This window comes from Tachypleus tridentatus, chromosome 13 (genome assembly GCF_004210375.1).
Source record: "Tachypleus tridentatus isolate NWPU-2018 chromosome 13, ASM421037v1, whole genome shotgun sequence".
NCBI classification, from domain to species: domain Eukaryota; kingdom Metazoa; phylum Arthropoda; class Merostomata; order Xiphosura; family Limulidae; genus Tachypleus; species Tachypleus tridentatus.
The window spans coordinates 179,876,045-179,896,942 of NC_134837.1; the positions used below are offsets into that span (position 1 = coordinate 179,876,045).

The 20,898-nt window shown below is 33.5% G+C and overlaps 1 protein-coding gene and 1 long non-coding RNA gene across 3 annotated transcripts in view; one reads left to right on the plus strand and one right to left on the minus strand.

The window, feature by feature from the left end:
* The first annotated feature begins 11,898 nt into the window (after positions 1 to 11,898).
* The window catches only part of LOC143239172 (uncharacterized), a 37,694-nt gene continuing 28,694 nt past the window's right edge, over positions 11,899 to 20,898 (plus strand). Inside the window, exon 1 of one of the 2 annotated variants that reach the window (XM_076480030.1) lies at positions 11,899 to 11,982. The gene's annotated coding sequence lies outside the window, so the exon portion shown is untranslated. Of the gene's footprint in view, positions 11,983 to 17,200; positions 17,352 to 20,898 lie in introns of those variants that run through there. The other variant, XM_076480031.1, reaches the window with a different exon arrangement.
* Positions 16,884 to 17,866, minus strand: LOC143239176 (uncharacterized). Its single transcript, XR_013021042.1, has 2 exons — positions 17,608 to 17,866; positions 16,884 to 17,204 (listed from the first exon to the last, which is right to left on the minus strand). It is a non-coding gene; the product is annotated as an uncharacterized LOC143239176 (long non-coding RNA).

Sequence of the window (20,898 nt, forward strand, 5' to 3'; positions counted from 1 at the left end):
ACCAAATCTATTCCAAAACCAGGCACAAAACTAAGGTCTATACTATGTAAAAACTACACTGACAAACACCACACCAACATTATTTATAAAATACAATGTGATAACTACCACGACTTCTATATTGGAGAAACAAGTAGAAAAATGGAAACCAGGTTCAAAGAACATAAAACGTCACCTTCACACGTTTTCGAACACTGCAAGTCAAATAAATACAACATAACCATAGAAAATACTCAAATACTAAATAAAGAAACAAACATAAACAAACGCAAAATTAAAGAAGCCTTACTTATACAACAACTTAAACCCAAAATAAACCAATATAAAGGAACGCCTTTATACCTATATTAAATATAATAAAATAAATAATATAAAATTATATATTCAAACATCTAACACCGCCCTCTAGATTACACAACCTCTTTCAAAACATGTGGTCAGCTTCCAGTCATTTACCTCTTTCTTTGTGAACCTGACGATGACCGAAGAAGGTCGAAACGTTGTTTGCTCTTTTATGTAAAATATTTTCTCAACCCAAACGAGCCGTTTTTGCATATATATGTTGTAAAACGTATAAGCTATAAACAATTTTTCTGATTTCGTAAGTAACAGCTGACCCTGCGTTCTAATATTGTCACTTTGTCAGCTTCAATAACGTTATTTATTAAAGACTGTTTATTTAGTGAACTGAAGAAAATAGCATGAAAGAGTAAACTATATGCTAGTACTAACCACATGATCAACACGAGTGCTCGGGTTACGTGCGCTTGGGAACCCATCTTAAGTACTTGAGCACTTTATGAACGAACTAAGATCTTCCTATCACACTTCAGTTTCTAACAAAATGCAGTCAAGCGTCACTTGATAGCCTAAAGCTATAGTAAACGCTCTGTCTGTCCACGAAAGGAAAACAAACAAAACTAGTGTCAACTCTGGAAGCATTCAGAAGATAGAGGTTCTTCAGTCGTTAATTACGCCCATAAACACCGGGAACTAATTGAATACATCATAGCGTAAAAGTGGATTAAGAGTAGAAAAGTCAAGGACAGAAAAGAAAACTGCCAGCTGCCAGCTCGAGCTGCTGTCGTCATTTCTTTTAAAATTTATACACTCAAAAATATTATCTGTTCAAGTAAAAAAAACAAAAAACATAGTCCTGCCTGTACTATACATGTCACGATCCCAAAGGATGGTTGCGGCCAGCTTGTGTTGCTTGTTGTAACGAATGAAAGAGAAGTAACCAACACTTTGGGTTTTTCTTTCTTTCATTTTCCTTTTTAAAAGAAACTCATTTGGTGCAGAAAACAGTGTTAACGGTGATTTTTATTAGAATAACAAGTAACGAAAAAGTAGGAGTTTTGGAAGAAATCAACTGAGGAAAAAAAACAACCAGAAACTAACATTACAATTTAGAACTTATTAAAATTCATGCTTTAATATACTGACCAACAAAATTACAAGGCATGCTTGTAATCGTTTACAATCGGCTATAAAAAAAAAAGAATGGCCCAGCATGGCCAGATAGTTCAGGCACTCCGCTAGCAATCTGAGGATTGCGGGTTCGCATCCCCGTCACACCAAACATCCTTGCCATTTCAGCCATGAGGACGTTATTATATGACGGTCAATTCCCCTATTCATTGGTAAAAGAGTATCCCAAGAGTTGGCGGTGGATGGTAACAACTAGCTGCCTTTCCTTTAGTCTTACACTGCTATATTAGGGACGGTTAACGCAGATAGTCCTCGTATAGCTTTGCGCAAAATTCAAAACAAACATTTTATTTGAAAGCATAGTGAATGAGATACTACTTAAGTACATTTTTTTAAATTATTTGCTCAAGTGTTTGGTATGACGGAGATTCGAACCCGCAACCCTCGGATTAAGAGTGGATTGCCTTAACCACCTACCCATGCCGAGCCTCGAGTACAATGAAACAGAAAACTATTTTTTTCATTCTCACTAACAGTTTTTCGTTGTATTATCTTGAGCTATTTTTCTTGATAAATATTTTTAATAGATACTAAGTTATTATAACTACGCACACATCGGATGTACTTATTGGATTTGGAACATATTTTCATATTGTAGTTACAAGTAATAGGAAGCATAGAATTGTTCTCTGTTATTTGTAAAATGTTTCACAGAAAAATAACAAAGAAATGAAAGTAATCTACTATCTAGCAAAAGAATGAAAAAAAATCAAGGAAAGGCAAAACAGTGATGAATAACTAAATTAGGCCCGGCATGGCCAAACGTGTTAAGGCGTTCGTCTCGTAATCCGAGGGTCGCACCAAACATGTTCGCCCTTTCAGCCGTTGGGGCGTTATAATGTGACAGTCAATCCCACTATTCGTTGGTAAAAGAGTTGCCCAAGAGTTGGCGGTGGGTGGTGATGACTAGTTGCCTTCCCTCTAGTCTTACACTGCTAAATTAGGGACGGCTAGCGCAGATAGCCCTCGAATAGCTTTGCGCGAAGTTCAAAACAAACAAATAACTAAATTATCAGTGAAAAACAGAGTTTTTAACATTTCAAGAATTTAGGGTTCAAATAAAAATATCATTTCTAAAAGTATTAAAATATTAACGGATATTTTATTTGCTTATTCTTTAGAATTTTCACGCTTATCTCAAAAAGTCTGTATGCGAATAGTTGTGCCTAATTTTGAGCTGAAAAGATACAAGAAAGGCAACCAGCCAAACCCACCCACTGGCAACCCTTAAGCTACTCTTATCAAACCAACTAGTGGAATCTGACTATATATACACACCGTCAAACAATAAATGGCTAGGCACGGCCACGTGGATTCGGGCACTAGACTTGTAATCTGAGGGTAGCGAGTTCGAATCCCCGTCACATCAAACATGCTCGATCTTTCAGCCGTGGAAGCGCTATAATGTTACGGTCAACCCCATTATTCGTTTGTAAAAGAGCAGTCCATGAATTGGTGGTGGGTGGTGATAACTTGTTGCCTTCTTTCTGATCTTACTCTGCTAAATTAAGGACGACTATCACAGATAGCCCTCGTATAGCCTTGCGCGATATTCAAATCAAATAAACAATAAGCAAAGGATGACGAGACGACAAGTAATTCCCACAATAGTTAATCATTACTAGAAAGCCTTACACGCCAGTGGCGGATCCAATGGGGAGCAACCCCTTTCCTTTGAACTACGAAAAAGAAAAGAAAGATACTATTACACTTAATAAAGAAAACCATTTTTTTTTTCAAAAGGCTTCGTTAGCTAGTGGCAAGAACAATCCTGGTTCCGCATGGCTTTAGAACGTAGGACAACATTTAACTCCTAAAGATAAGAATAAATTTCAAACAATGTAATATCTCTGTGTAAAGTTCACTGAGTTAACTTTGATTCTGATTCTAAAATATAAATTCTTAAATAGAAACGAAACTAAAACTTAAATTGATAACAACTCTGACGCTTTTCTTCCCTTTATGAATCTTATTGTTAAACCTTCGGGGCAAAATAAGATTGTTCTTGTTGAACATGACCTGTAGCTAACTAAAATAGCGTTCCCAGTGGCACAGTAGCATTTCTGTAGACTCACACCGCTAAAAATTGGGTTTTGATACCTCTGGTGGGCAGAGTACAGACAGCCCATTGTGTAGCTTTGTGCTTAATTCTTAAAACGTAACTAAAATTGCTGAAGAAACATTAGTTGAGGTAGAAAATATGAAGGAAACATCAAAGTAAAAACACTGTTAATATTTAACTCACTTAGTTGTAATTTTTTAACATAATAGCATTCCTGCTATATTGTATCTGTTATAAACAGCGGCACTATTCGTTGGTAAAAGAGTAGCCCAAGAGTTGGCGGTGGGTGGTCTTACACTGCTAAATTCGGGACGCTAGCGCAGATATCCCTCGAGTAGCTTTGCGCGAAATTCAAAAACAAACGAATAAACAATAAACAGCGGTTAACGAAGCTGGCTTACACTATTATGGGTGAAATAAATTATGCATACAATTAAAATGATTTTTTAGTTTTTGTTTAATTTATTTTTGTTTCGGCTTGTTTTTCAAGTTATAGCTGAATAAATTATTGATGTTTAATGTATTAGTTCAAGCCTTACATTCAATCCTTACACCCTAACGTCGGTATCACCTTGTAATAATAGTCATAGTTAGACTTCTATGATTGCCCCCTAGTGGCACAGCGGTATTTCTAGAGATTCTCACCTATCTCTAAAACTCCTATGATTTGATTGGAAGCTGTTGAACCAGCCCACCAATTGTCTGCCCACAACGAAATAAAGTAGGGTGAAATTTCATGCTCATATTTAAAAGAGAAAAAAAAAGCCTTGTGAGTGAGGAGGAGAGAGCGAGGACCTGTACATTTTGACAGCTCAGTTGAATAAATCGTTGACCTTGTCAGTCAAAGGTTCTCGACATTTATTTACACTTATCAGGCTTTTTTCTTACAATAACGTTTCTTAGAAAGTCTGCTTTCATTGTTTCATAATACAAATTAAATACGTAAACAACAGTGAAGACCAACAGGATGGTCTTTGTGTGAATATTAACAATTGAAACCGTCAGTAAATTGTTGTTGTTGTTGTTTGTTATTAAGCACAAAGTTACACAAAAGACTATCTGTGCTCTGTCCGCCAGGGGTATCGAAACCCGGTTTCTAGCAGTAGATGTCTGCAGATATACGGCTGTGGCATTGGGGGCGGGGTCTTTCAGTAAATGATAACGTTTAACTCTGACAAAGTAATTGGTCGAAACAGAAGATCGAAAGATAGAAAATAAAAAAAATCCCTAAAATTATTAATAAAATACTTACAAGTATATCAGTTACTTCATTATTAAGTAGATTTTGGGTTACTTTGTGCCTGTCGTCTGTTTTTAAAATTCATTAAAATACAATTTTAGGGCAATGTTGATATGAAAAAGGGTGAAAGTAATAACAACAATTATTATCATAAGTCTAGTGTGTTATGGGACATGTTTGTATCAATATATCTATTTACCTAACGTGCCAACAACAAGGGTGTATTTGGCCCAACATGGCTATCTTTGGATAAGTTTGCTTCTTTGATTGTTTTTGAATTTCTGCTCCAGCCGTCCTTATTTTAGCAGTGTAAGACTAGAGGGAAAGTAACAAGTTAGCACCACCCACCGCCAACTCTTGGACTACTCTTTTTACCAACGAATAGTGAGATTGACCTTCACATTATAATACCCTACGACTAAAAGGATAAGCATGTTTGGTGTGACAGGGATTCTAACCCACGACCTTCAGATTACGAGTCGAGTGCCCTAACCACCTGATCATGCCGGACCATTTGGATAAGTATTACACTTGTAAAAAATAAATAAGAATCAAAAGTTAAATCCTCCATTTCTGTTTCGGGTAATAATTCATTTTTCCTTTAATTCTCATCAAGTGCTGATTTCCAGTAATACCGCCGAAAGTTTACTGTGTAGTCCTGTGCTAAACAGCAAACAAACTCTCTCCTTGTATCTCAGAACGGCTAGTATGGATATTAACACTTTTATTGATAAGGAGAGAACAACGTTTCGACCTTCCTAGGTCATCTTCAGGTTAAGGTTATTATTTCATAATGTAGCACAAATAAAGTATGAGTATTTATTATATTGATTCCTAAATAATTAAGTGAACTTTAATAATTTATCGCTTATCCTTGCTTTCTCCAGAGAAGGTAAGAAATCTTAGCCTATCACCCAAAAGATAACCCTGAAGAGTTCCATCTCTTGAAACACCCTATTGCAACACTACTCTAATTTTGTTTTTGCTACTCAAGGACTATCTGCACTAGCCGTCCCTAATTTAGCAGTGTAAGACTAAAGGGAAGACAACTAGTCATCACCCTTCACCGCCAACTCTTGGACTACTCTTTTACCGACGAATAGTGGGATTGACAGGTCACATCATAACGCCCCCATGGCTGAAAGGGTGAGCATGTTTGGTGCGACCGAGATTCAAACCCCCGACCCTCAGATTACGAGTCGAACATCTTAACCCACCTGGCCATGCAGCGCCGACACTACTTTAAACTCTTTTCAGTAAGTGAATATCTTTTCTTAGATAAATGCACCAGAACTTATTATATTAAATGAGGATCTGGCTAGTCATCTATATAGGGAAATAATTATCTTATTTTTACTTGTAATCAACACGCCTGAAAATGCATCCTAATCCTGAAATACTATTAGCTTTACTAGTAGCAACAGCGATACTTTGATGGCTTGAATGTCTTATTCACCACCGTACGAAATCCTTTTCTTCAGTCATATTAATGAGTTGATTCTAAGTTATATTAAACGTGTGGTCCAAATTATGAAAACCCGGATACATTTACTTTGTGCACCTCACAATAATTAAACGCCATTAGCCGTTACAGACAGTGGAAAGTAATGCATTTAGGTTATTATAAGTTAGACCACACACACCCGAACATCCGGTCAAAACATGTAGATTCTATATGAGTTACAAACATCACTGTAACAAACTGGTATATTCTTTCAAAATAGCATAAATTAAAACAATGAAAGGCAGTAAGTTTGTACTTATTTCAAAATATATTTTAAATGCTTCACACAGATTTATCCAGATGCATGGATGTTAATCTTTCGTTTTTTCCACTTTCTGTTATTACTTTATCTTGTTTGCTTAATTATAAGCACATACTTACACAGTGGGCTATCTATGCTATGCCCACCACTGATAGCAAAACCCGGTTTTTAGCGTTATAAGTCTGCAGATTTATCTTTGCCACTTGGAGGCAATAATTTACCTTACAGGGATAGTTAGATGTGTCGTTTGATTTTAGTTGGTTTTATCTTAGGTTTTCATGGTGAATACCGTATTTTATACGCACTTTTTTCAATAAAAATACCTTGAAAAATCTCCATGTGTCTTCCAAGTCCGAAATGATGGAGTAAAACAAGAGGTTATTTTAGGTTCTATTCAAAATGGCCTCTCATACAAATCGTAATCTCATTACTTACCAATTACAAGTATTTTCAATAGCATAAAACATTCAATTTAACTAGTATTGTCGATATACTGTGAAGAATATGATGTATTTGGTTGTATTTACTCAGTAGGCTGAAAAAAGTCAAGGCTACATGAAGATGCTGGTTGCTGAGTCAAAATATTTTTTTCTTAGAATTGCCTTCCAAAATTAGGGTGCGTCTTCCATGATGTAGCATCTTACAAGGTGTGAAATACTGTAATAAGTGTTTATCCATTACCACAATGAAACCTTTTTAAATGATTTTTCTTTCTTAAGTCTCGACTTTCAATCTGCTAATCACGAGTTCGAATTCCCATCACCGAACATACTAGCTCTTTTAGCTGTAGGAGCATTATAAAGTGACAATTGATCCTACTACTCGTTGGTAGAATAGTAACTGGAAAGTTGGCGGTGACTAGTGTTGTCTAGTTGTCTTTGATCTAATTTATTACAACTAAATTAGGGAAGGCTAGCGCAAAGAGCCCTCGAGCAGCTTCGAGCGAAATTTAGAACAAACTGAACCATTCTTTCATTTAGCCAAATTTTGTAAGTTTGTATTCTTATGACGTATCTGCAGTCGTCAGATTGGTTAAGATTAACGTGGAAGGCAACATTTGTGATTTGGTGCAATTTATATTCTGAATGTTATAATTATTGACTTGTTAATTCAAAACGTTTTACACAGTAACACTAATGTCACATTAGCCATGTGAGTAGAATCCACTGTGGATGGGGGGAACGTCCCCTCGATTTTTTTGCAAGGAAGAATAATCGCCTCCAACGTTCTTTCTCGGCACAGCCAGTTTAGTTTTGCATTTTCTTCACTTCATAAAGAAAGAAGTATAAAGTTTTTTCTGGGGTAGTCAAACCATTACCAGGTTTCGAGGAGGGTCTAAAAATACAATGCCATGAGTTTGAATCTTGAGTCACTTTAACTACAAATACACGCAAAGTAATGTACTGAACTAAAACAAAACACACAATATCGTAAGTTATAGCTAAACATGGCTTGAAAAAATGGTCAGGCCAAGACCTGACTGGTTTACCACTTCCAATGGTCCTGATGAGTGTGGGAGTTCATAAAGTTGTTCATGAAGAAGAGCAGTGTGTGTGGTGAAAGTCAGCTGACTAAACTTATTAAATGTCAAATTCAAACATATATTAACTTTGTCCTGATGCCCGCGTCGCGCTAAACATGCTCGCCCTCCCAGCCGTGGGGGTGTATAATGTGACGGTCAATCCCACTATTCGTTGGTAAAGAGTAGCCCAAGAGTTGGCGGTGGGTGGTGATGACTAGCTGCCTTCCCTCTAGTCTTACACTGCTAAATTAGGGACGGCTAGCACAGATAGCCCTCGAGTAGCTTTGTGCGAAATTTCCAAACAAACAAACAATTGTCCTGATTTTGATTCTTCCATTTACTAATATTTTTGGTCACAAGTGTACCGTAAGAAATTTAGGGATATTGTAACTGAAAATGATCAGGGGAGAGTCGTGGAAAATACAACAAGTAAGATTATTTTTTCTCAGAATGCTTTCATTAATTATTATTATTATAGAACACGTACAATTAGTAGCTTCCTAATGTAATTATTTCTTACTCTAGTTGGCTGGAAAGGTAGGAGGATGGAGGATGTTTCGATGAATACGAGGTTGTCTTTTTTACAGTTGTCTGATGGTCGAAGACAATTACATGTGAGCTTGTAGATTTTTGATAAATGGGTTGGAATATACTAAAATAATTAGGGACAGATTGCTGGTCTACTGCTTTTTAGCCGTTAGCTATGAGGTAGAACCATTTTTACAGTTGGATGGATTAAAGCAAATTTTGAATGAAAATTCTTGTTCGAATGTACAAAGTATGGGCGTTTACTTACGATTGCAAACCCAAACCATCAGCAAACAGACCATACTGGCCGTAAAATATTCTTCAGTGTACTAAAAAACTTTTCATGGAGCGACAAAAGATTACATTTATGCTTCAGTGGAGACTTCAAAAAAATACTACACGAAAGTAAAGTTAATATAATATTACGTTATCAGAAAATAAAGAATTTCAAATACATATATATAGCACTCTAATCAAAGAAAAACTAATTTTAAAAGTGAACGGGAAATATTTATTTACTAAAATCTCAACAACAATAATGGAAAGAAAATACATTGCATAAAAGTAATTTTGTACATTTAGTAATACAAATTAAGGACTTCAATAAATCGGTAAAATGTTATACCAGTAGCTTAATATGAATATAAATTAATAATAATTATGAATTAGTTACTTATTTCCATTATTTACAGAGGTGCTAGATTTCCTCATACAATTTTTTTTGCTGCACGCCAATAAATATTTAGTAGTACCGCGCCATCTATTGAAAAAAAGTTTTATTTTGTTATCTAGCATTAATCTTTTATTTTTGTTTTAGAGATATATGTATAAAGGTTGTCTTAATGTAGATTCTTACTGTTACACATCGGCTTTTGCTGCAGTGAATTGAAAAGGTCAAGTGAACGTTCAGCTATATTGTTATGATCACGTTTCTTAATATTGTTAACACTAGCATAGGAAGTGACCATATGTATTTGAATAAATTATCTTCACCAAATATTGGTGTTGTATTTAAATATATTTGAATAAATTTTCTTCACCAAACATTGGTGTTGTATTTAAATATACCATACGTTTTATCCTGTTGTAGTATTGGATATATATATTTAGCCTGGACTTCTTTTCTTGTTGTTGTTCTAACTATTTGTAGGTTACACATAACACGTCGTCAAGAAAACCATTGAATTTATCTTCTTTACAATTATTCTGGAATAGGTAATGTAATAATTGTTATCTACTGCCCAGGGAGAACATTGTTTAATTTAAAGTTTGTAAGAATGTCGAGAGCAGTGTTTCTTAGCAGTTGTTTAGATAGCTTACAGAAGTTACGACCCCCTTATATTGTCATGAGATTAACCAATAACGTGGGTGTTTCATGTCGTTCTGGGTGTTAGTTTTTTTTTTAATTTCTCAGTTACACGAAGACTGTCTACACTAGTCGTCCCTAATTTAACAATAAAAGACTAGAGGGAATGAAGCCAGTCATCATCATCCACCGCCAATTCTTGTACTACTCTTTTATCAACGAATAATGGGATTGGCCATCACATTATAACGCGCCCACTGCTGAAAGTGCAAGCACGTTCGGTGGGACAGGGATTCGAACCTGCGATTTTCAGATTAAGAGTCAAGCACCCTAATCACCAAGCCGTGCCAGACCTGCTCTGAGTACAATATCTTGAAACTGAAAGTCTGAAAGAAGATACCTAAGCCAGTATTATACTCATAAGTAAGAACAAGTCCACACAATGTGTCTGTGTTTCATTATTTAATAAATATACTGCATTTTTTCTGCAATTGTGTCCAGTTTCATTATTCTGATTAACGTCGCTTCAGTTGCGGAAGAGCTTTATTGTTAAATCGCAAAAGGTATCCTTAGTGAATCTTCAGTTATTTCGAGGTACTATCTGATAGCTTTAACGATAATACAGTTCACCCGGATATACCACATCAGCAAGCATACTCTATATGGCCAACTTTTAAGAATTAGGAAGACTAAAATTACTTACCTTGGGTTTCAGTTTACGGAACAAAATGCACAATGTCTAATATGTACGTGGATTAAGATTTATAATGCTTACTTATTGTAATAAAACTATAATTTATATCATAATCGCATGGATGATTAATCTAAGAAGAAATGTTTATTTTAACATTTGTTAACAATTACTCATTTTATAAGACAGTTTTTATTTTGTTTTTGCGATGTTCAAACATAAGAAATGCTTGTGGCAAGTTCACAGACTTCTAGTTCTAAGATCTGGGATTAGGTTCCCAGTGGTCAGCAGAGCGCAAATAACCCATTGTTTAGCTTAACGCTAAAAGAAAAGAAAAAAAAACAGTCATGGGCAATTTTACAATTTATTTCGTTATCGTAGATAGTCGCTACTTCATTCACGTTAGGCAAGAATGAATCCATTCAGTTAAACCCGCACTGTAAAACTGTCAAGCGTGTTGTAAATATCTTTATTTGAATTTCACGCAAAGATATGCAAAGAATATCTGCGATAACCGTTCTTAATTTATCAGTGTAAGATTAGAAGAGGCAGATTGCCATTACAACTGAACAACCACCAATTCATGGGTCACTCCTTTACCAACGAATAGTGGAATTGACCGTCACGGTATAATGCTTCCACGGCTAAAAATTTGAACATCTTTGGTATGCCGAGGATTTGAACCCACAACCATTAAATTTGAAGCTAAGCACCCTAACCACCTGGCCATGTTGGCTCGCATAATAAATCTACTAGTTTTACGTCTTTCTGACGTAGTAATTCAACATGATTGTGCGATGATCTATTTAACTTTTTCCTCTAACAAATTATCTAGAAATTCATTTTCTTTCTTTATCCTAGTGTGAAAACAATTAAAGTATAAATGCCACCATTATTTAGCCCTAAATTACAAATAATTTATTATTTATAAAACGTTTTCCTTCTGATAACCGGTATATAACGTTTCAATTATTTCTCAGACTTATACATTTTTCTGTTTCATAACAACAATAACAAGAATTTTTGTGAGACTGCTATAAAATACTATCCAAACAAAGATAATGAATTATTGTGCAATTTTTCGTTTATTTTACAATTTAGTCTTAAAAATAAATAGTAAATGTAGTATTGCGTTGAATAACACAGTAATATTATTATATATATAGACATATTTCAAATTATTTTAACACAATAAGTTTATAAAACATTATAAATATAATTTTTTATTAAGGTTTCAATTTTTATTATATCGTTATCATTGTTACTAGGTGTATTTATATAACCATATATTACATGAAAAGAAAATATGACGGTAGGTGGGGAACTGGGGCTGTTGATTTAAAATGGCTACTTGGTAGTGACGGGTCTGGAATTTGGTAAGTTGAAATTGAATTGTTTGCAACTGTCGAAGTTTTTTTTTTTCGTTAATTTAGTACTTAACATAATATAAGGTTCGTGGGAAGAATTTTAAAGGTACAGTAATTTTTATTCGAATATATTCCAAATGTTCTTCAAGAATTCAAAACATTAAATATTATGTTCTAAGTTCCAGTTAAGTCCTTTTACTAGTAACAGTGACAGTAATAATGATGTTTTGTTAATGTTGTATTAATAATGTTAATATAAATAACGCTCAGTTATTATCATCTGAATTGGATCGAGCATCTTCATGTTCCGAGTTAAAACATACCTTAATGTGTAGTATAAAGCCTAATTAGGCCTAATCACTATTATTGAGTATTATCAAATTACGCTAACGCCATTACGATGGTGGAGTACATACACATTTAAATATAAAATTTAAGATTTTGGAAACTTACATAGTATACCATAGCAATAATACGTAACTAAAAGAACACAAATTTAAACCTCAAATGTGAAATTTAATGTTGTATTAAAAATCTAATATAATTACATTATCGTTTTGGGTCTAATTCAGTTTAAATATTGGTGTTTTCAGGGAGAATTTCACCATTGCAGTAATTTAGTGAGTAAAACTAAAAATCAATTGTGTGTATGTGTGGGTATGCTCTACTAAGTGTAACAACAGCATCATTTGAAGTGTTCCATTGGAAACAATAACTGAATAAGAAACATTACATTCAGCCTTTAGTATAACACATATTCAATTCTTTGTCATTATGGCCTTTATTATGTATAGTATAGTGGTAAAATCATTTCTAACAATCTTATTACTTTTATTTAAAAAAAATCATGATAGAGTAAAATTACTTTTTGGTAGTACTAATTAGACGAGTTAGTAAAATGAAGTATTCTAATTCAGTTCAAGAATATAATAATTACACTGAAAAACATTAACATTTCAGAGATGCATATCATAAAGTAAGAGTTTATTGAAAAGTATAAATATCTTTTTTTCAAACAAAGAAATGAAGAAACGAATATAAGAAAATGCCAAGTGTCCAAATACTGTTTAGCCAATGAAGATTATCCCTTATCTGTCCATGTAGAGAACTTTTGAAACCTATAGTTTCTTCAAATAACCTGCAAAAGCCTTTTATTTTGATGTCCTAGACCTTTATTTTATGAAATTGGAGAGTGTGTTAGCTCACAAAATTCCAAACTTGTAATCAGGACATATCAACCTGTGTTGCATATTTCCTTACAAAACCATATGCTGTTTGGTTGATACGTATGCCTATTCTTAATATCACACACTTCTTTCACATATGTGTCATTTTAACTATTTTAAAGTTATTTTTGAGTCATTTATGGATGTGACTCAACTGCATCATTACCAAACCTGCCCAACAAAGTGAAGCAGAAATATTTTAGGTGTAATGAGATGGAAAATAAATTAATAAAAATAGTTACAAAAATCTTTAAGCTAGAAGAAATGTTAGGGAACAGTTGAGACTAGGTACTGGCAGTACACAGTGATTTGTCATAAAATTATGTATTTATAGATATAAACTTAAAATTAATAATAATACAGTGTATTACATTAAAGTAAAAACCTGTACATTTATATAACTGCAAATTGATATGTGACCTACTGACTGTTTCCTGTGATGATAATATGAAGTGTAATAAAACACTGAGGAAAAATGAACTTTATTTTTATGTACTTCAACTGTTATTTTCATACGTTTTTTAGTTTATTTTGAAAATTTTTGACAAGTAGTTGGTTTGGTGGCCTTTTCTTTCTTTGTACTTAAGATCTTGGGTCCGAATAACATTATCTCAAAGCATAAGAATTTCATAAAATTTGTATTAAATAGCAGCCGTCATAGTAACAAAAAGGGATGACTAGTCAGAGTATCATAAACTTGAATGATAAAGATTTCAACAATACTGAAATCATAGCTCTCACTTAGAACTTAGCATAGATGGAACATTACAACAGTGAAAATAATCAAAATGAAAACAATAATCTAAGTAGAAAAGACATCAAGTTATATGCAATCATAAAAGTAGTTTACCTGCTGATAAAGAATATGCTACTTTTGACTTGAGCCAAAATAACTAAATGAAAAACTGAGAAATGCCAGAAGTCATACCAAAGTTTGGTTTTGATTCCATCTCCCTGTTCAGAAGCTAGCTAAATAAGAAACTCTGGAATGTAGTGAACAGCAAGTAAAATGCTTGAGATTAGTAGTTTATTTCTCTTTGTTGATTTTATATTTCAGGAGGATCCATGTAAAGAACCTGATTATATAGTTTATTATTGACAGACTTGCATAGACATATCCAAATTTCTTTTCTTCTTCTTCAGTTTCAGATTGTTCATGAATTAAAACATATAAATCTCAAGTTATAAATTTGCTTTTTAACAAAAAGAATTAGAAACATTTTGGTTAAAAAAAGCATCCAAGAATACATTTTTTTATCATTGCTACTGACCATAAAACAAACAGCTGATACCTTACGACACTGCCAAAATGTTTTCTTTCTTTTTCTTGTATTACTTTGCTTTTTTTCTCTTAATCAACCCATTATATTTTGAGAAATGTATTTGAGAGTCAACGATTAGTTTGCTTTGTTAAGAATATTCCCCCTTTGTCATTAACCTAATGTTTGGGTTTGTAGCAGAAGCCCATAATTAATCTCAGTTTTGTAAACATGTAAATGACCTAGTGCTATAGACATATCAAACATATTGTGAAAGAAATATTAATAAAGAAGTAAAATTATTGTTAATAATACTTCCATAAGTTCATTTTCGTGTATTTTATTGAATATAACTTGTATCCCTGTTTCTGAAACCTCCCAAGGTTCAGACTCTCCTCCACGCCTATCCTTATTTTCCTCAGATGCTGAATAGAGGCTTTCTGACAATGAGTACTATTACTTTCATTATACATTGCACATTCTTCATCTTGGATTCTGGACTCACCCACCTATTTTTGTAAGTTCTCCATAATCTGTCTTTCCTTCTAATTCTTCTATCCCTGATTGGATAGGGTATTGGGATTGGGTAACATGAACTTTTAGCTTCTTTAATAACTTAGGTATGTGACAGTTGTTCTGTTACTGTAGTTATTTCTTATGATTCTTGACATAAACCATCTTAGTCTAAGTTTTTTCTGTACTTCTTTTCCCAATTATTTTTATTGTAGTTTCTTTGTACTATGCTTAATGTTGATTAGGTTGTCGTATATTTCTTGAACTTGAGATTCCTTTGCAATATTTGAAATTATCTCTTTCCTAATGCTCCTATCCCTTTAATATCTTTCTATTCTTCTTCTTCCTCCAGTGGTACAGCAGTATGTCTTTGGACTTGCACCACTAGAAACTAGGTTTCAGTACATGTGGTGGGCAGAGCACAGATAGCTAATTGTGTAGCTTTGTGCTTAATTTCAAGCAAACAACCTTCTTCTTCTATATTTATTTTCTTTTACCCTCTATCTGCTTGCCTTTGTTTACTCACCTTCTTAGTTGCTATCCTTCTTATATTTTCATTTTGAGGTTCTATATTGTTGTCCTGACCAAATAGGGAAAGTCACACCAACCTATACTTAACGATGCCACATTTTCTTGTTCAGCTGTTGTTCATTTAACCTGTTTTGCCTTCATAAGAGGCCAAACACCATAAGGTTCAGTGATCAATTGTTTCTTGAATTATTCCGTAACTTTAGTTTCCTGGGAGATTGGCTCTTTTAACTTTTTGCACCTTGGGTGAGATGGGTTTTTCTCTTAAAAATTTTCTTTGTCTTTCAGAACTCAGTTCTGAGGGCTTTCACATAGGGAATGAACTTGTTGGATCTACATTTTCACACGTGTTTGAATACTGATATCCTTTAACTCTGTTTTGAAAGACACCTCCTGTAATGATGATTTCCATTCTCCTTGGGTAGTCTGCTAATTTGGGTTGTCAGGTTAGGCTACTAAGTAAGTTCTGACTTGCATTCTGTATCTGATTTACTTGAGTCTTTATCATTTTGTTTGCTGGGTGTGTCAATTTTTACATTTTTGAGACATGGAGCTTCTGATTTTCAAGACTTTTGTTTGTTTTTGCATGTGAGGTTCTGTCCTTTTTTTAGGGACTTTTGTTTCTTTCATGTTTTTTCCTCTGTTTTGGGGTTCCTTCAGTGAATTCTAACAAATCAATGAAGTATGTCTTGTTCCCCACTGTTCTCTCTCATTTCTTTATCACTGTCATGGCATTTTAGGCATTTCTGCATGTCTCTTAACATCCATATTTCTCCATGCTGTCTGAACTATGTTTGCTAACTGGGTGCTGTTCTGGCTATCTTTTCCATTTTTAGTGTTTTCTTTACTAAGGAGAAGTGTTTTAAAATAATTGTTCTTGAAATGTTGGAAGTTCAATGGACAATGTCATTAACTTCTGTCATACTTCTCTCGAAATCTTGTTTTGCTTTATTTCAACAGCACTGTCATTTCCTGCTAATCAATTAATGAGTGGCCCCATTATTCATTTATATTTAATTAATCAATTAGAACAGTGATCATCAAACCACGTTACTTAGAAGCAGGAAGAACGGTTTATGGTGAGTGCTGCCATCCAGTTCCCTTCTCCTTAGTCAATAGTTTAAAATTAGTGACAGTGGCAAATAATCTTAGGAATGTTGCTGTAACAAAGATAAAGTGAGCAAATTTTGTGGCAGTATTTAAATTCCTGGAATAAGTGAAAGTATTGGAAAGCCTAATTTTGATTGTTATTTTTCTGTTAATTTTAATGTAAATCAATGAATTGATTATTAAAATAATCAAAAACAGTAAATATTAGACATACTAATGCTTATTATTGTAACAATTGTCACAAGATAGTTGAAATAATAATTGGAAATACAAGTTGATTAATCAAATTCAGTGATCTTTTTTATTAATTGGTTAGCTTTCATGACACTGATGTAATTGTTGTTTACATATTTTGTACTTTTGTTCTCTTTCCTCTTATCAATACCTATCTTCTTTTATTGGTTGTTAGTTCTAGACTCTTTGGCCCAGTGGTCTGAGGGCAGTCTATGTCCATTTGACAATGTTCTTCAGTCTTTTACTGACAATTCTCATTTTCCTTTTCTGGTTTTTGTAGACCTCTGAATCTTTCTAACCATATGCCATTCTCATCTGTTTCATTATCCAGGTTGGAACCTCTCTCTTGTTGTGAAGAGCACTTCATTTCCACAGAAAAGCAACCATATGAAAATAAAAACAAGAAAGAAATCACACATATTAGGACTGTGTTCAAAATGTTCATTTATCAGTAATTCAAAGATATTTTTAAACATTCAAAGCTTCATCAGCATTCAAACAGTGTCAGGTTTGTTTTTTTGTATTATTAACAGAAACTATAAGACAGTGTTTGAATAGTAATCACACATTATTATTTTTATGGGAAATTTAAACTTTTAATTTGTATAGTACCCATTATGTAAGTAAAGCCTGTTGTGTTAAAACAAAACCATTCCTAAAAATTAGTTATCTCTTTCCGTGCTTTGAAGCATGCTATTATAGTTGAGCACAAGAGGTTATTCTTAACAGCTACATTAATTCAATAAAATGTACTGAATACCTACTGTACAAACCTTCCCAACTGCTAAGTCATGTATATGTACAACAGAGTGCAAGAAATACTTGGTTTATTGCCAAGTCATCTCCAGGTGCTGTTGAAAGTTATATTTACCTAACAGTGACACATCATGTTCATAAATACTGTCATATACTGACATTGCTCTTCTACTAATTCATCACAGAAAACTAGATATTTATCTGAATTTCTAGTGTAACAATTAAAAAATGAAAACATTCTTTCTCTACTGAAAGCTATGACTTTTGGTCCTGTTTGAGATGAGTCTGTTGATGAACTGATATATTGTTATCCATCAGCTGCAAACTAGAACTAGTCACCACTTTGTATAAGAATTGCTTGAAAGTTCAGGTACTCATGGTGATTGCTGTGAAATCTAGTAGAAGCTTGTATTTACATCCTTAAAAAAATAATACAGGTATGTTGACTTAAAACAGGTAGTACTAACATTTAAAATGTTACTGTTTGTTAAGACTATAACAATTAAGAAAATATCTAAATAAAACCACATGTATAAGCAAAGTGAGTTTACTGATTCACCAGACAAAACAGCAGTATTTAGCTAAATGTATCCCTTCCCATTTGTAAAATTATCCAATAGTTTAACCTAATTCTGACATTTACAAGCTACTTTTATCGGACATAGTATTCCATAAGTTTATAAGAGAAATGAGTAATTTTGCTAAAGAAGTTTGAATCTGTGTATCCAGAGTTTGTACTTCTCACCTCTAATATTAAACCTCCCACTTGTGACACCATCCAAATCTTTAATACCTGACTCAACCAACTTTTGGGACCTACAAAAGCCAAGTTGGAGTAGTTAGAATTTTCTTAGAATCTTTTTAAGCCTTACTCTCCAGTGAAACCTCCACACACACACACACACACACACCAGCATATCCAATTTTTTTTCTTCTTGTTCTAAGTAGACCAAAACTGAACAGTTAACAATAATCTTCACACTTGCAAGTTAAACATTTCTTTAATTAGATTTTGGTGTCAAATACAATTTCTGCTGCAGGCAAATAACTGACTTAGACTTGAAATATCCCTTGACATTCATGTAACAGTTGTTTTGTTAAGTGTTCCTATGTCTTCCCCTTTATAGTATTGTTTAAATATTTCTTTCTTTTAAGATTATCACTTTTTTATTTAACACACTAGGGATAGCCTGATCCTTCCAAAGCAGCTCTTAAGAATTACCCTTTTGCAAGCATTGGATCGCCATCAGAGAGTTGGGAATTATAACTGCACATGTATTCTTCCATATCAGTTTCACAGATTAGAAATAAGAGGCCTCAAAAGACTTTCCTGGGACTCCAACTATTTATATATGACACAGTTGGAAAAAAAATTACCCTTTGCATTTTATAATCATGTTTTCCTTGCTTTCATCAAGCTAACTTAATTCATCCATAGCTCTAGCAAAGGACTGAAAGCTTTATCTAAATGTTTACAATAAAATAAATTATAAATGTTAATAATAGGCAAGATACTATAATATTTTTACATCATTTTTAAAATTTTTTGTTTTTTTTTCAAACCTGAGCTTTTAAAAAGGTTTTTAGGAACGTGAACACTTGTCATATAGAACTAGTTCTTGGTGCTTTTGTAGACAAGTTTTTGGGTGATAAACGTTGCATATTTATTGCAAATGTAATAAACTATATCAATTATATCTAATGGAAAATCTACTTCTATATTTAGTGATGAAAAGTTGCGATTTAATTTGCTTACGTTTGTTAGTTCATTAATTAATTAGTTTTTGTTTGTTAATATTCTAACTATTTTTCATAAAACAGATTTTACTGTTTGAAATTTTTATCTAGTTTTATGGTAATATATTTTGAATTTATCTTCTAATTAAACATGTACATCATTTTTCCACATGGGCCTACTTGGCTGGGTGGTTATGGTACTCAGCTCATAATCCGTGGGTTCGAATCGTTGTTGCACCAAACATTTTCACCGTTTCAGCTGTGGGGGCATTTTAATGTATCAGTCAATCCCACTATTTGTTGGTAAAAGAGTAGCTTAAGAGTTGGTGGTGAGTGTTGACAATTAGCTGCTTTCCCTCTGGGTCTTGCACTGCTAAATTAGGGACAGCTAGTGCGGATAGTCCTCGTGTAGCTTTGCACAGAATCCAAAAACAGACAATTTTTTTCCACTTATTAATAGCACAGTTCTGTTTGTTATTAAGTATTATTATTGAATAAAAAGAATAGTCCTCTTCATGTAACGATAACAGAAGTGTTTTATTTTTAACTATATATTCAGTGCACAGTTTTACCTAACTAGTGATAGCCTAAATTTCAGAGAGAAACAATATGTGAACATAAATTTCTCTTACTTCCTAATTGTGTATTTTCTGTACTTTGTTGCAAACACAAAGTTTACAACAGAGAAGCTAACTAGCTCACATCAACACATGAACTAAATAATGCACTTTTTAATTGACAAACACTTCTCTCAGCCAAATAACACATACATCCAGATAAAATAAATTTATCATAAACTACAACAACAGTTAGCTCTCAGAACTTGAACATTTGAATTGCCACCAATAGACATCTCGTATAAGTTAATCTTATCACATTAGGTGGTAGACTATCAATTTAAGACTTCTTTCAGTCACATAACCTATTGTATTTCAAAAAAATAATTGGCTATTCTTTCCAGTTGCTCAAACTATGTATTGACATTTTGTGAATGTAACCACACTTGTATGTTCCAGTTCATACTGTAGGATAATGTATACTGAGGTATTAGTTTAAAATTTTCCCAAAGAAACATGTCTACTTTCGATTGGTTCAGATATATTGACAAGTAATGACATTTTGTGCACGGAATTGTTATCTAGGAAGGAAAATTTGGATACTTCTATATAGTGCCAATGTTAACGTCACAGACTCCAAAACGAAACAACTTCTCAATGTTCACAAAAATTATAAGGGACTTGAATTTCATCAGTTGACATGACTGCAAATTATTTGGACTTTGTTTACATGGAAGAGTTTCTTTCTTTGGCAGGGGATGTTTGTGGAACATTCCATTTTTGAAAACTTCTAAAAGTTATGATTGATGTTGATGATAAACACTACCGTCTGATCTAGCTTGAGAGTTGAACAAGGATGACTTGTGGGTCAAACAATTCTGTGGAAATGTGGGAATATTGACCTGCAACAGAAGGATTGCTCTAGTATGGTCAGAACATATTTGGGTTGTCTCCATTAAGCAATCCAGATGACACTCTTCTCAGCATCATTTTGTTTTCTGAAGT